Genomic DNA, 17,535 nt, shown 5'->3' with positions numbered 1-17,535 from the left:
CAATGTGAAAAGAGATAGTAATGACCATCTTATAATCTGGACCTAGTGAAAATATATTTCAAGAAAAATAGAGTGAATAAAATCTGAAAGTGTTTGCGTGGTGGCTCACGCCTGTAATCCCAGCACTTTGGGAGGCCAAGGCGGGTGGATCACCTGAGGTCAGGAGTTTGAGACTAGCCTGGCCAACATGGTGAAAAACCCCGTCTCTACTAAAAATACAAAAAATTAGCTGGGCATGGTAGCGGGCGCCTGTAATCCCAAAAACTTGGGAAGTTGAGGCAGGAGAATTGCTTGAACCCAGGAGGCAGAGGTTGCAGTGAGCCGAGATCATGCCACTGCATTCCAGCCTGGGCAACAAGAGCAAAACTCCATTTCAAAAATAAAAAAATTCTTTCCAAAATTTCAGTAGATTTCTTTAATTATTTCTCAGTCATTTATATATTTCTTCTTATCTGCATATATTGTAAACCAAATATTTTTATGTCTTTGAACATATAAACATAGTCTTTGTCTCTCTCTGTCTCTGTCTCTTTCTCTTCCTCTTCTATGTGATTGCAAGATTCTCCATTTTCCAATTTCCATTTTCCATTACTGTTCTTCCAATTTACTAAACTATGTCTATAAGTAGATATCCCTCTTTTTAAAAATTTATTGACTATATGAATCTTAAATTTTTGTATACAAATTTGGAAAATTCTCAGCTGTTATCTCCTCAAATGATGACTTTCATTCCCTCTGTGTCTCATTCTGGGGCATAGTTTAAATTTGCTAAACCCCCGCATTTTATCCTCTACATCTTCTTACTTCTTATTTTCTATGTATTTTATTTTTCTGTATTCATTGTAATCATTTATCTGGATCTATATTGTAGTTTACTAACTCGTTTTATCCGTTTCTTTTATTTAATCCTTCTATTTTTTCCTAAGTTAATATATTTGTTATATAAACAGAATAAATATAAATTAACACAGATATAATTCTAATGTAAACTTAATAATTCTACTGGTTGTTTTTTTCAAATCTAAGGATTTTTTTAATTATTATACTTTAAGTTCTAGGATACATGTGCACAATGTGCAGATTTGTTACATAGGTATACATCTGCCATGTTGGTTTGCTGCACCCATCAACTCGTCATTTACACTAGGTATTTCTCCTAATGCTATCCCTCCCCCAGCCCCCCACCTGCCGACAGGCCCCGGTTTGTGATGTTCCCTGCTCCGTGTCCATGTGTTCTCATTATTCAATTCCCATCTATGGGTGAGAACATGCAGTGTTTGGTTTTCTGTCCTTGTGATAGTTTGCTGAGAATGATGGTTTCCAGCTTTATCCATGTCCCTGCAAAGGACATGAACTCATCCTTTTTTATGGCTGCATAGTAACCCATGATGTATATGTACCACATTTTCTTCTCTTTTTTTTTTTTTGAGACGGAGTCTCGCTCTGTCGCCCAGCCTGGAGTGCAGTGGCGTGATCTTGGCTCACTGCAAGCTCCACCTCCTGGGTTCATGCCATTCTCCTGCCTCAGCCTCCCGAGTAGCTGGGACTATAGGTGCCCACCACCATGCCCGGCTAATTTTTTTGTATTTTTTTAGTAAAGACAGGGTTTCACCATGTTAGCCAGGATGGTCTCAATCTCCTGACCTCGTGATCTGCCCGCCTGGGCTTCCCAAAGTGCTGGGATTACAGGCGTGAGCCACTGTGCCCAGCCATGTGCCACATTTTCTTAATCTAGTCTATCATTGATGGACATTTGGGTTGGTTCCAAGTCTTTGCTATTGTGAATAGTGCCACAATAAACATACGTGTGCATGTGTCTTTATGGTAGAATGATTTATAATCCTTTGGGTATATACCCATTAATGGGATTGCTGGGTCAAATGGTATTTCTAGTTCTAGATCCTTGAGGAATTGCCACACTGTCTTCCACAATGGTTGAACTAATTTACACTCCCACCAACAGTGTAAAAGCATCCCTATTTCTCCACAGCTTCTCCAGCATCTGTTGTTTCCTGACTTTTTAATGATCACCATTCTAACTGGCATGAGATGGTATCTCATTGTGGTTTTGATTTGCATTTCTCTAATGATCAGTGATGATGAGCTTTCTTTCATGTGTCTGTTGGCTGCATAAAAGTCTTCTTTTGAGAAGTGTCTGTTCATATCCTTTGCCCACTTTTTGATGGGGTTGTTTGATTTTTTCTTGTAAATTTGTTTAAGTTCTTTGTAGATTCTGGATATTAGCCCTTTGTCAGATGGGTAGATTGCAAAAATTTTCTCCCATTATATAGGTTGCCTGTTCTCCCTGTTGGTAGTTTCTTTTGCTGTGCAGAAGCTCTTTAGTTTAATTAGATTCCATTTGTCTATTTTGGCTTTTGTTGCCATTGCTTTTGGTGTTTTAGTCATGAAGTCTTTGCCCATGCCTATGTCCTGAATGGTATTGCCTAGGTTTTCTTCTAGGGTTCTTGTGGTTTTAGGTCTTACATTTAAGTCTTTAATCCATCTTGAATTACTTTTTGTATAAGGTGTAAGGAAGGGATCCAGTTTCAGCTTTCTGCATATTGCTAGCCAGTTTTCTCAGCACCATTTATTAAATAGGGAATCCTATCCCCATTTCTTGTTTTTGTCAGGTTCATCAAAGATCAGATGGTTGTAGAAGTGTGGTGTTATTTCTGGGGCCTCTGTTCAGTTCCATTGGTCTATGTATCTGTTTTGGGACCAGTACCATGCTGTTTTGGTTACTGTAGTCTTGTAGTATAGTTTGAAATCAGGTAGCGTGATGCCTCCAGCTTTGTTCTTTTTGCTTAGGATTGTCTTGGCAATGCAGGCTCTTTTTTGGTTCTATATGAACTTTAATGTAGTTTTTTTCCAATTCTGTGAAGAAAGTCATTGGTAGCTTGATGAGGATGGCACTGAATCTATAAATTACCTTGAGCAGTATGGCCATTTTCACGATATTGATTCTTCCTATCCATGAGCATGGAATATTCTTCCATTTGTTTGTGTCCTCTTTTACTTCATTGAGCAGTGGTTTGTAGTTCTTCTTGAAGAGGTCCTTCACATCCCTTGTAAGTTGTATTCCTAGGTATTTTATTCTCTTTGAAGCAATTGTGAATAGGAGTTCACTCATGATTTGGCCCTCTGTCTGTTTTTAGTGTATAGCAATGGTTGTGATTCTTGCACTTTGATTTTGTATCCTGAGGCTTTGCTGAAGTTGCTTATCAGCTTAAGGAGACTGTGGGCTGAGACGATGGGTTTTTCTAAATATACAATCATGTCATCTGCAAACAGGGATAATTTGACTTCTTCTTTTCCTAATTGAATACCCTTTATTTCTTTCTCCTGCCTGATCGCCCTGGCCAGAATCTCAAACACTGTGTTGAATAGGAGTGGTGAGAGAGGACATCCCTGTCTTGTGCCAGTTTTCAGAGGGAACACTTCCAGTTTTTGCCCATTCAGTATTATATTGGCTGTGGGTTTGTCATAAATAGCTCTCATTATTTTGAGATATGTTCCATCAATACCTAGTTTATTGAGGGTTTTTAGCATGAAGGGCTGTTGAATTTTGCCAAAGGCCTCTTGTACATCTATTGAGATAATCATATGGTGGTGTTGTTGGTTCTGTTTACGTGATGGATTACATTTACTGATTTGCGTATGTTGAACCAGCCTTATATCCTAGAGATGAAGCCGATTGATCGTGGTGGATAAGCTTTTTGATGTGCTGCTGGATTCGGTTTGCCAGTATATTTCTGAGGATTTTTGCATCGATGTTCATCAGGGATATTGGCCTAAAATTCTCTTTTTTTTTTTTTTTTTGCATCTCTGCCAGGCTTTGGTATCAGGATGATGCTGGCCTCATAAAATGAGTTAGGGAGGATTCCCTCTTTTTCTATTGATTGGAATAGTTTCAGAAGGAATGGTACCAGCTCCTCCTTGTACCTCTGGTAGAATTCAGCTGTGAATCTGTCTGGTCCTGGACTTTTGTTGGTTGGTAGGCTATTAATTATTGACTGAATTTCAGAGCCTGTTATTGGTCTATTCAGAGATTGAACTTCTTCCTGGTTTAGTCTTGGGAGGGTGTATGTGTCCAGGAATTTATCCATTTCCTCTAAATTTTCTGGTTTATTTGCGTTGAGGTGTTTATAGTATTCTCTGATGGTAGTTTGCATTTCTGTGGGATCGGTGGTGATATCCCCTTTATCAATTTTTATTGTGTCTATTTGATTCTTCTCTCTTTTCTTTATTAGTCTTGCCAGTGGTTTATCAATTTTGTTGATCTTTTCAAAAAACCAGATCCTGGATTCATTGATTTTTTTGAAGGGTTTTTTGTGTCTCTATCTCCTTCAGTTCTGCTCTGATCTTGGTTGTTTCTTGCCTTCTGCTAGCTTTTGAATTTGTTTGCTCTTGTTTCTTTGGTTCTTTTAATTGTGATGTTAGGGTGTCGATTTTAGATCTTTCCTGCTTTCTCTTGTGGGCATTTAGTGCTATAAATTTCCCTCTACATACTGCTTTAAATGTGTCCCAGAGATTCTGGTACACTGTGTCTTTGTTCTCATTGGTTTCAAAGAACATCTTTATTTCTGCCTTCATTTCGTTATTTACCCAGTAGTCATTCAGGAGCAGGTTGTTCAGTCTCCATGCAGTTGTGCAGTTTTTAGTGAGTTTCTTAATCCTGAGTTCTAATTTGATTGCACTGTGGTCTAAGAGACAGTTTGTTGTGATTTCTATTCTTTTACATTTGCTGAGGAGTGCTTTACTTCCAATTATGTGGTCAATTTTAGAAGAAGTGCAATGTGGTGCTGAGAAGAATGTACATTTTGTTGATTTTGGGTGGAGAGTTCTGTAGATGTCTATTAGGTCCACTTGGTGCAGAGCTGAGTTCAAGTCCTGGATAGTCTTGTTAACCTGTCTCATTGATCTGTCTAATATTGACAGCGGGGTGTTAAAGTCTCCCATTATTATTGTGTGGGTGTCTAAGTCTCTTCGTAGGTCTCTAAGGACTTACTTTATGAATCTGGGTCCTCCTGTGTCAGGTGCATATATATTTAGGATAGTCAGCTCTTCTTGTTGAATTGATCCCTTTACCATTATGTAATGGCTTTCTTTGTCTCTTTTGATCTTTTTGATTTAAAATCTGTGTTATCAGAGACTAGGATTGCAACCCCTGCTTTTTGTTTTGTTTTGTTTTTTTGCTTTCCATTTGCTTGGTAGATCTTCCCCCATCCCTTTATTTTGAGCCTATATGTGTCTCTGCATGTCAGATGGGACTCCTGAATATAGCACACTGATGGGTCTTGACTCTTTATCCAATTTGCCCGTCTGTGTCTTTTTATTGGGGCATTTAGCCCATTTACATTTAAGGTTAACATTGTTATGTATGAATTTGATCCTGTCATAATGATGTTCACTGGTTATTTTGCCCATTAATTGATGCAGTTTCTTCATAGCATTGATGGTCTTTACAATTTGGCATGTTTTTGCAGTGGCTGGTACCAGTTATTCCTTTCCATGTTTAGTGCTTCCTTCAGGAGATCTTGTAAGGCAGGCCTGGCGGTAACAAAATCTCTCAGCATTTGCTTGTCTGTAAAGGATTTTATTTCTCCTTCACTTATGAGGCTTAGTTTGACTGGATATGAGATTCTGGGTTGAAAATTATTTCGTTTAAGAATGTTGAATATTGGCCCCCAGTCTTTTCTGGCTTATAGGGTTTCTGCCAAGAACTCCACTGTTAGTCTGATGGGCTTCCCTTTGTGGGTAACCAGACCTTTCTCTCTGGCTGCCCTTAACATTTTTTCCTTCCTTTCAACCTTGGTGAATCTGACAATTATGTGTCTTGGGGTTGCTCTTCTTGAGGAGTATCTTTGTGGTGTTCTCTGTATTTCCTGAATTTGAATGTTGGCCTGCCTTGCTAGGTTGGGGAAGTTCTCCTGGATAATATCCTGAAGAGTGTTTTCCAACTTGGTTCCATTCTCCCCATCATGTTCAGGTACACCAATCAAATGTAGGTTTGGTCTTTTCACATAGTCTCATATTTCTTGGAGGCTTTGTTAGTTTCTTTTACTCTTTTTCTCTCTAATCTTGTCTTCTTGCTTTATTTCGTTAATTTGATCTTCAATCACTGATCTGATATCCTTTCTTCCTCTTGATCAAATCAGCTATTAAAACTTGTGCATGCATCACAAAGTTCTCGTGCTGTGGTTTTCACCTCCATCAGGTCATTTAAGGTCTTCTTTACACTGTTTATTCTAGTTAGCCATTCATCTAACCTTTTTTCAAGGTTTTTAGCTTCCTTGTGATAGGTTAGAACGTGCTCCTTTACCTCAGAGAAGTGTGTTATTACCGAACTTCTGAAGCCTACTGTCAACTCATCATAGTCATTCTCCATCCAATTTTGTTCTGTTGCTGAGAGGAGCTGCGATCCTTTGGAGGTGAAGAGGCACTCTAGTTTTTGGAATTTTTAGCTTTTCTTCTCTGGTTTCTCCCCATCTTTGTGGTTTTACCTACCTTTGGTCTTTGATGTTGGTGACCTACCAAAACATATGAGGTTTTGGTGTGGATGTCCTTTTTGTTGATGTTGATGTTATTTCTTTCTATTTGTTAGTTTTCCTTCTAACAGTCAGGCCCCTCGGCTGCAGGTCTGTTGGAGTTTGCTGGAAGTCCACTCCAGACCCTGTTTGCCTGGGTATCACCAGCAGAGGCTGCAGAACAGCAACTATTGCAGAACAGCAAATTTTTTTTCTAAGTTAATATATTTGTTATCTAAACAGAATAAATATAAATTAATACAGATATAATTTTAATGTAAACCTAATAATTCTATTGGTTGTTTTTTTCAAATCTAAGGATTTTTAAAATTTGATTATCATTTCATTTAATATTGAATTTATTTAGACATTTTATACATTTTAGATTCTATATCTGATAAATAAAAATCTTAAGTTCTTGAGAGTCTAACTTGACTATTTTTTTTGAATTGGCTATTTTTTTCAGCCAACTATTCATGTTGTTTTGTATCCTTGTATACATAATAATTGAGTAGTAACTCAAAAATTGGCAGCCTAAGAGCTCTAATTTTGAACAGTTTACTCTAGAGACAGTTATTTGCATCAAGCAAGAGCTGAGGAATGCTATTTGGACTTACTTTGGTTTATATATTATTGTACGCAGAACTAATACAAAAGTATTATGACCCCATTCCCCTCTCTTAGAGAGATAAACAGAACTACTTTTTTCCTTTGGTGTGAATATTGACGTTTACTCATAAGTCAATTTTTGACTTTGCATTTGCTTATTAGTTTCAATATTTGTTGTGGTGGTAGTGATGGTGGTGGTTGGTTGATTATTTTGTTTTGTTTTGTTACTTTTGGATATTTCCCTTATAGGTTTGAGAGACCAACATTTTATTTGAAAAGTTTGCTTATGATAATTTATCTGGGTTCTAGTGTTATTTTTATAGAAAGATTCCTTTGAGTTTCTAAGCTGTACAGATTAATTTAAATATCTATATTAACATACACTTGTTTAAGATGCTCAGCTTTCACAATCTTATTTTATAACTTGATTAAATATTATTTGATAAATTTTCTATAATTTTTATCTGTACTTCTAAACTTACCTTTGTTGAGACAGAACTATTAAGCAATACATACCATAAAACCAAATTGCATAAAACCAACAATTTCTACTCATTATAGTCTGTATAATTGCCTTGTGACATAGATTGGCTAAAAAGACCTATTTACATTTAGTAATGAGTAGACACTATCTATCTTATTATGCTTAAATATGTTTTTACAATATCTGTTACTAATACTTGAGCTTGAATAAGCTAATGAAAAGCAGCAGAGTCTGCTGTAATTAAAGAGTATTATATATTCCAGTAAGGCAGATCAGGGTCAAAATATTTTCTGATGTTGACTAGGTGTGTTATCTTGGGCTTTAGTTATTTTTGTTTGTAAAGTGGAAATAATAATGAGATTTATCTTGCATAATTCATATCAGGATCAAATGATAGAATGCATTTAATAATGCGAAACGTCTACCAAAATACTTGACATATAGTAAGTGTCAGTTGTGTGGTTGTATCCCCGATTATCAACAGTCCAGGAATGGGAAACAGTATAGGTAAGTTTTGAAGGAAATGGGGTTGGGAAAGTTAAGTCCAGAAACCTTCAGGGAGGAGAGTCAGACCACACTGATGAGGGCACCAGCTGCCAAAGCAAGGGGCTGAGGATGTGGGTGGCACAGAGAGGGTAACTTCACCAATTCCACAATTTTTCCATGTCTAGTCTAGAAAAAAAGTGAATCCCTTAAGGCCTAGAGTTCCTTGGGAAGTGTCTTCATGCAGAAACAGAACTTGGATAACCTTCTTCAAGTGTGAGGTTAAATAACATGATTGGGTTAGGTCCACATCTCAACATTACCTGGTTGATACTGCCTCATACTCATTTCTGCCACTGCAGTTTCCTGAAACATGACCCTAGAAACATGACCCTAAGAAGCAGTCACCACAAACTCTCATTTCAAGACAGAATGGTAGGTGGCCATATATATGAAAATATGTTTTCACAAGAGGGAAATGGTAACAAAAAGAAACCATGCAGAAAGACGCAGAACTACCTTGGAGTGTGTGAATGTGATTATGTGTGTGTGTGCTGACAAACCTTCTTCACTCGGCCAATCTTTAATCACACTCCCGAACCTTGTTCTAGGCCCATCTGTACACTTTCTTATAAAACCCAGTTTTAGCAAAGAACTTTGCTGAGTCAGTTTAGCAAGAATCCTCTACCTTTAATATTTACCACTCTTGATACCTGATTTGCGGGGTCCTCATCCTCCCCTATCCCCCAGGTGATGTCTGAGCACTCTAGCTTTCCTTCAGCAAGAATCCTGTTAGGTTGGTTTAGCCAGAATCTCCCCTACCCCTAATGTTTCCTGTTAGTATTTTTGTTATCTAATGACCCTCACACTGTTCCTTGGCTATACATTCCCAAGCTTAATCTTTCTACCCCATGGCAAAATCGCATTGCCATGGTCTCCATGCCTATTATGTTGGTCCTGAATAAAGTCTTCCTTCCTGTGCTTTAACAAGTATCATTGAAAAGCTTTAATAGTGTGCGTGTGTGAGGAAAGGAATCAGAGACGCTCCTACATATGACCAAACTACCGAGAAAGGCATGCAAATGATGATCACCATAAACCAAAGAAAATGACCGAGTTGTGTCTCAAGTCAATTTAGAGGTTTATTTTGCCCAGGTTGAGGACGTGCCTGGGGGAGAAAAACACAAATCACAGGCAGCATCTGTGATCCATGTCTTTTGAAAACAGCATTTTGAGCACTTCACTATTTAAAGGTAAAGAGTAGGCAGGAGGGGAAGGAGGGAGGGGAAAAAAAAGGGAGTGTAGGTAGTGATATAAGTAGTCACATTCTTGTGAGACTTTGATTAGCGCTCACTGAATCCACATTACTTGTAAAAGGAGCAGGTAGAGGAACAGTCAATTATGGATTAATGCATGCTCAGTAAATCTACATTTTACGTAAGATAAAGTCAACAGAGTAGAGGAAGAAGTCAAATATGTATTTATCTTGGGGTGGGCAAAGGAATAATTTCTAGTCTTGTCTATGTCCAGTGCCTGTGAAGATAAGCTGTTAATTTACACTGTCAGGGTGAAGGAGGAGAGATATGTATGTGTCCTTCTACCTCGTTTAGGAACAAAGGGAAAGCGAATTTTTTGTGTGAATCAGTGTCCAAGCTGAACTTTTGGCTTCGGCATAGTTAGTTTGGGGTCCTGAGATTTTATTTGCTTTCATTTCGCAAAGTCAGAATAGTGGCTATTTCTAGGGGAAAGAGAGTAGAAAGGATTAAAGGGCAGGAGAATGGAGTTATTTTAGATGCATTATTTTTATCTTTGTTGAGTTATAAGGCTATTCACTTATAATAGTTGGTAGAACAGTATGTAAATGTTTTAGTGACATTTCTGTAGTACCTAATATTTCTCAGTTTTAGAAGTGAAAAACAATAAATAAAATGTTACAGTTTAAAAATACGTAACAGCTGCCTTTATTTTGTAAAACTATATTACATAGATAGCAGTTCTTATCTGTTCTCATTGTGATGATACTCCTTAGGATGATCTGTGAGGTTTCTGATCCCCTGTGGGTTTATCCTCGTTAACTTTTATACTTTGAGGTTGTTTCCTCCTGCTTTCAGATGCTGGCAGCAATGCCTGACTTTAACCCATTAGATTATTAACAGGATGATATTCACCATCTTTCTTATACCCATCAACAAACCAATCAATGCAAGCTAATTATTCATTAGTGTAAATACAAACACTATGTATTGATAATCAATTCTGCTGGTACTGCCTCTGTCAGCTTGCGCCAAAGTACTGCAGTGGGAAAGCTCAGTTGTGTTAAGTCTGCTTCAAAGGGAGCTTGACCTCACCAGTTAATCTAGAAATGATCTATCGTTAGAAATAGGGAGTCGCTACATTCACTAAGTACAATTTGCCTATCCCTCACACACATGAAGACTGTCCTCTCTATTCCCATTTTGCTCTAGTTTCTGGAGTCTGTTTATCTTTGCTGTTTACCTCAAGGATCAAAGCCTACGGCTGGGATTTTGACAAAGTGCCCCTCTTATGGAGTGTTTTCTCTGCGTGTGGAGTGGTCTCTGACAGCTTTTTTTTTTTTTTTAGCTCCGCTTCAGGACTTGGTCCCTTCTCTCTGTCACTCTCTCCACTTATGCACAAGATACCATCCATTCTTTCCTCCAAAAAAATTTCATCCCAAGTTAAAAGTGTACTTTTTCCATTCCCTTGGATAATTCCACCAGCACACAGGGTAATAGTTTCCATCTTAAACACAAAAAGATCCCCTGTTAATCCCTGCACAGCTTCACAACCTCTCACTTCCACCTCATTTCTCTTCCCACTTCACACCAAACAAACTTCGAATGATTTGTCCATAGTCATTGTCATCACCTTGAAATACTTTCCTTTCCAACCCATCTGAATCAAGATTTTTTCCAACCACTGCCTTGAAACCATTTTTGTCAAAGTCATGAAAGACATTCATCTCACTAAATCCAGTCAACCATTCTCTCTTCATCTTACTCAATTTTCACACAGCATTCAACATGAGACTAACCCATCCTTCAAGCACTTTCTTCATTTGACTTCAGAACCACCCACTCCCCGGTTTTTTCTCTTATCTGGTTGCTTATTTCTTCCAGTTCTTCTTTGCTGAATCCCCTTCTCTCTCTGACTTCTAAATGCTGGCATCCCCTGAGATCAGTCCTTACCCTGCTGTTCTTTAGCTACATTTTTGCTTTCACCCAGCTACCTGATTTTAAATACTATGTATGTGGTGATGTCTCCCAGAAATATAGCTTTATCCCTAAACTCTTATAAATTCAAATTTGAAAATTTACTTGCCTACTTGACATTTTTACTTGGCTGTCAAATAAGTACATTAAACTCATGTAACAAAAACAAAACTTTTATTTTTTTCTTTCTAAACTTGCTTCTTTCTCTATTGTTTCTAAATGAATAAATATTATCATCATTCACCCAATGATTCAGGCCAAAAGCTTTCATTCTCTAAATCTAATCCATCAGCAAGTTCTGTCAGTTCTCTCTTCAAAATGTATTCCGAATCCAGGACCTTCTCTGCACCTGCACAGCTGTATCTCTAGCCCAGCCTGCTGCAGTCTCTCACCTGGTCTTTGACCAGGCTACACCTATCTCACTCAGTCCTATCTGGTCTACCTGACACTGCTTTTGACTTCCCACAGACCCTTTTTCACACAGCAGACATAATGATCCTTTATAAATAAATATGATATCAAGTTTCCTGCATAACATTCTCCTATGACTTTTCTTTGTATCTTAAATACAAACTCCTGACTGAGGGCCTAGAAGATACTATGTGACCTGTCCCTCACCTATATGTCCAATCACTCTCTCTGTTTATTATGTTCTAGCTGTATTAGCTTGCTTGCTTCTTCTTGCATGTCCGAAACCTATTCCCATTCCACAGCCTTTACACTTGCTGTTCCTTGCCTGGTATACTCAACCCAAATTGCTCGGTGACTAGATTCTCATCCTTCAGAATTCTCTCCAGATTCTTTCTTCCATCTTATTTAACTCTAGTTCCTCATGCTATGATTTTCTGTATTACCTTGCTTTGTACTGTAATTCATCTCTATCACCATCTGAAATTATATATAGTCAAACTATTTTTAATGGACTGTCATCTTCTTTAGAATATAAGCTTCAAGAGCATTATGCAACATGCAGAATTAAAATGATTTCTTCTCACAGGACTCCTGATAACTCGAAAGTGGTCATTTAAATCTTTAAGATGTGAGGCCCAAAGTCCTCTTGCTCTGGGGAGAACAGTTTCCTTCACCTTAGTGCTATTCAGATAGAAACTGGCCACAATATTAACCTCTGACCGTTATCTTTGAATAGCACAATGGAGTGAGATGAGCTGGGTCTAAACTCTCCCCAGGACAAATATTTTTCAACCCAATGAAAGATTTATATTTTTGTTTATTTTGATGTGCAGTGAAATATCTTTCTCCCTTACCTTACTTCTTGAAAAAGAATGAAGCACTGTTGCTTTGAAAAGTTGACTATTCTAATCAGTCATCCTCAGGTTTGGATTTGAAGGTAAATTGGTCAAGAGTAAAGGTCAGATCATGCTTCCTGAAGCTACTATAAGTCAAACTCTAATCCTAACCACGGATAAATAAATGGTTTAAACCAAATAGCTCAGAGGTTAAATTGTACCCTGAAAAATATGCTTTGAGCTTCCAGGAGACTCAAAAAATATGAATCTTTTTCCAAGTTACTAAATCAAACACTTGGCCCACTGATTTTTAAAAAAGTAAAACCAACATAAACTAAACTATATTACCCTTGTAATGAGACTGTGATAGGAAAAATTATAAGTATCTTCAAGAAAACTCTAGAACTTTAGATGTTACAGATAGTGTTGGTAAGCAAATAATACCCATTTCACAAGGCAAAAATCGTTCAAATTACATTCTATTAAAATTCATAATTTTGATTGCTCTGCTAAACTTTGCAGAGTTGGCTCTGGCTTAAATATTAAGAATTAGGAAAGGAGGTAACAGGAGAAGAAGCTAAAAGCCAAAGACATCCCGTTCTCATAATGTGTTGCTGGAAATGGCATTACATTTAGTTTTACCTTGGGTTATATGGGGAAGTCCTTGTTATTACTCATCTCCACTTCATTTCAAATAGGGCAATTTTCAAATGGACTCTCTAAGTGTAGGTTTTCTGAAGTGATTATTTTGTAACACTTTTATTTCTGGAGGCACTCTGCAAAAGGTACAAAAAAATTTTGAAAATTATTTCCTGCAGAAACTTTGAAAACAAAATCTATTTTACTTTTTTTCTTTTTGCCCTATAGCACATATGCAACAACTGAAACCTATTTCTGAAAACCAAATAATGATTAGGAAATAAGGACAAATTGGAAGATAGGGCATATTGTCCACTATTATCCCTAGACATTATTATGTTCCTGTCACATAAGGCACTTAATAATGTTTTGTTGAATAAAACATGAATACTTATACATATGCTCCCCAAGAATAAGTAACATAATTCTTAAAAAAGGCAGGGATAAGTCAGTAGTTAAGTCATTTTTATTTCCAGTTCTGTCATACATTTACATTAAAGCCTTGATCAAAGTACACATTTTTAAAACGTTAAATTACTCCTTTAGAAAACTGTATACATTCATATAATTATTAATTTAATAAATTTGTCTAGAATACCTTACATGACATATACATAGGATATAAAGATGGAACAGACCTTTCTTCCCTCAAGGAGCTCATGTCTAGAGAGAAAAAGAAAGAAAAAATCAAGTATATTGCTTGACAAGAGAGTGCAATGGCGCTGGAAGAGGTCTAAAATTACCCTAGTCAGATGTCAGAGCCATTCTGGAAAATCACAGTGGGCTTCCTAGACAAAGTGATGTCCAAGTAAAATATGAAGGACAAATAGGCGCTATCAGGCAAAGAATGTTTGAGAAAGGGAAGGGTCTTCCCAACAGAGAAAGGACTGAGGCATAAAAAACAGAAATGAGAGAAATTCCAGCACAGGGAAGTGAGAATAGCTCTACAGCGAATTAAATACTGGAAATAGAAAAATGGAAAGATAAAGAATAAGAAGAGAAATGGCAAACTCAAAAGGCATCGGTGCTCAGACAGAAAATTTAAAAATAGGAAGGACGTGGTATAAAAAAATGGGGAGTAAAGAGAATTGTGGCAATTGGATTGCATGCCAGGCTAAAGACATTTGTGGTCAAATGATTAGACAAGATACTGGATAAATGTAAACAAAGTACTGTGCAGGCTGGAGTTTAAGGTCGTGGGTCAGCAACATGAGATTCCATGTAGCAGAAATGCTTAATGATTTGATTTTAAAAGGCTGTAAGTGCCCTCCTAAATAATTTTAATTTAACTTCCAGACAATGAAAAATACTGAAGAATTTTAAGTAGGGCAGCAACATAATATTTCCAATAAAACAAACAAAAACACACTGTAGGATATAGAGAAGATGGAAACTTGAGCACATACATCTGAAGGTCCATGAACATCATTCTCATGAAAGTAACCAAAAATATAAAAAAGGGAAATTCCGGACTCTATTCTGAAAGCTAGAAAAAGATAGCACCCTAATGCTAGAAATTTTAAAAAATTTGCTAGTAACTTATGATGTAGTGGAAGAGGTAGCCTGCTCATTGGCTGTCCACTTAAGTAAGAATATTTGCCCGACGTACACATGACAGATCGCATCAGTATATTAATATCAGTGTTAATTCAGAGCAGCAAGAAGTGGAGTAGGGAATGGGCTAATGCTACATTTGGATCTCAAAGCCACTTCTGGAAAAGGCACAGTTTCATAGGCCAGTCCAGCCAGGTTACACACAGCAGCACTTATACCCCACTTCACATAGATGACCATGGAAGATAAAAAAATGAGACATTTCTGAGGCTGGCTACTAACAGGCAGTCAGACCTCAACTGGCTTCAGAACACTACTGTAACGAGAAAACAGATATTTGTCATCTAATCCCATTGTCCCCACTTTAAGTCTCTATTTTTCCTGCATATCCGCCCATGACCTTTGTTCTTAAATTGTTAAGTATCATCTAAGCATGTATCGTCTGAACACGACACTGCCTAATAGAGATGTTCACCTCAATCTGAACTCTAAATCCTGTTTAAATGTAGTTAATCCTTTACAAGAATTAGGAGAGAAAAAATACTATTTTGTGAAAACACAATGCAGTTAAAAAGAATGATATCTGTCTGTGAAGTCAGAACAAATATTTTCCATGAAACAGCTCTTCATTAATAGGAAAAATTTATGTTCCTACCCATTGATATGGCTAGGTTTACTTCCCCCACCCAAATCTCATCTTGAACTATAATCTGCATAATCTCCATAATCCCCAGGTGTCAAGAGAGAGACGAGGTGAAGGTAATTGAATCACAGGGGTGGTTCCTCCCATGCTGCTCTCATGAGAGTGAGTTCTCACGAGATCTGGTTTAATAAGGGGCTCTTCTCCCTTCACGAGACACTTCTCCTTCCTGCTGCCTTGTGAAAGAGGTGCCTTGCTTCCCCTTCCCTTTCCACCATGATTCTAAGTTTCCTAAGGCCTCCCCAACCATGCTAAACTGTGAGTCAATTAAACTCCTTTGGAAATTACCCAGTCTCAGGAAGTTATTTAAAATGGACTAATACAGCCATATTAAAAAATGTTTTTTAATTTGTTAATTTAACTGTAGTTATAAAGGAGGAAAAGTCTAACATCAGGAGAGACAAAAATATATGACTTTTCTGTTAAGTAAAACTGTAATTGAGGCAATGAGTAGGAGTTTATATTTGGATTAAAATTGAATACATGATATAAGCATAATGAAAAAATTCTCACAAACCTCAGGAAAAAAAGAACAAAAATAATGAGAAAATATACAATGTATTTTTGCTTTTAAATATTTTACGTAAAATTGGAAATTCAAAAGAGGTGAGTACAGGAGATATAGTATATGAAATAATAAAAGAAGTAATTTAAAATGTTTCTAATTTAAATAAAAATTTAAGTTTTCATAATGAAATAGATAACTAAAAGTCAAATTTAAAGAAATAGAAATTTGTTAGTGCATTTATGTTAATTTTTAATAGGAATAGCATCTTTTAAGAATCCAGGTAGAAAAAATATATGTTCATAAAGGTAAAAATTTCAGCTGACATCATACTTTTGGCATTTTCTTTCAGAAAACGGTGATGTAATTATACTCATAACTCTTTTGGTATAAAGACAAAACACAAAAATGCTAGGTGAATTGAATGCCCACATGTAACTGAGAACATGGAAAAAAGGAACTCTATATTCTTTTCTACCAACTCTATGTTTCTTTGATTCACCCTGTCAACTTGGCATATATATCTCCTTAAATCCTACTTGATCTCCAGATAAAGACAGCAACATCATCATAATTCCACACAACATGATAACTATTGCCATGCAACCAAATGTTCACTGATCCCTTCCTCCTAAAGGGAAGAAAAGTTCGTTTGTAATAATTTTTATAAAGTGCTCTACTCAATTCCCTTTCAAAGTAAAAATTGCTCAGAGAACTATTTCTGTTGACTAAGAGAAGAAAAAAAATAACTCAAGAATGGAGAAGTTATGCTACTATAGTACTCATGGTAAAAAATGGTATAGGCAAATAATAAATAATTGTTGTTAATATGGTCACAAATGGAATTTAAGTGTCTAAAATTATTTTTGAAATAAAATTAATTATTCCTATGAAAAAATAATAAGCAAGATGTAAAATAAGAGATTAAAGTAACTAAATTTGAAAAAGATATTCAGGAAGAATTGAATGTATACTGATTTCTTCACATAGTCAATGCAATAAAATATTTCTTTTAATTTTTTACAAATTGAAAGCAATGAGAACTTTAAAAATATTTTCTAAAATCTTAAAACCAATCATTGATACAATTCTAAAAACCAACATCCTATCTTTCAAATATCAAAAGAAAGTAGAAAGCAAAATTAATTATAAATGATCTGATATTTTTCAAAAAAAAAGAAGACATAAAAGAAACATAAAATGAAATGTACCCACAAGTTAAAAAAAAAGAAGTATAATTTAATTTTAAAAATTCTTAATTGAAAGGCATAGGCCCATTTGGAGTTAAAAAAATCTATTTGTGTGTTATTTATAAGAGATGCAAAATAAATGAAAACAAAATCTAAAGCCACCCATAAAAGGAAACAAGGTAGGTAAAATTAATAGCATCCATAATGAAATAAAAGAAAAAAATCCATATATTTCTGTATTAGGGTTCTCCAGAGAAACAGAATCAATAAGATATCTCTATCTCTATCTCTATCTCTATCTCTCCTATGTATCTATGTAGAGATAGATGTATAGACTTCTCTTTCTGTATACACACACATGCACACA

The sequence above is a fragment of the Pongo pygmaeus genome, chromosome 9 (genome assembly GCF_028885625.2).
Source record: "Pongo pygmaeus isolate AG05252 chromosome 9, NHGRI_mPonPyg2-v2.0_pri, whole genome shotgun sequence".
Lineage (NCBI taxonomy): Eukaryota > Metazoa > Chordata > Mammalia > Primates > Hominidae > Pongo > Pongo pygmaeus.
This window is presented reverse-complemented; position numbering follows the sequence as displayed.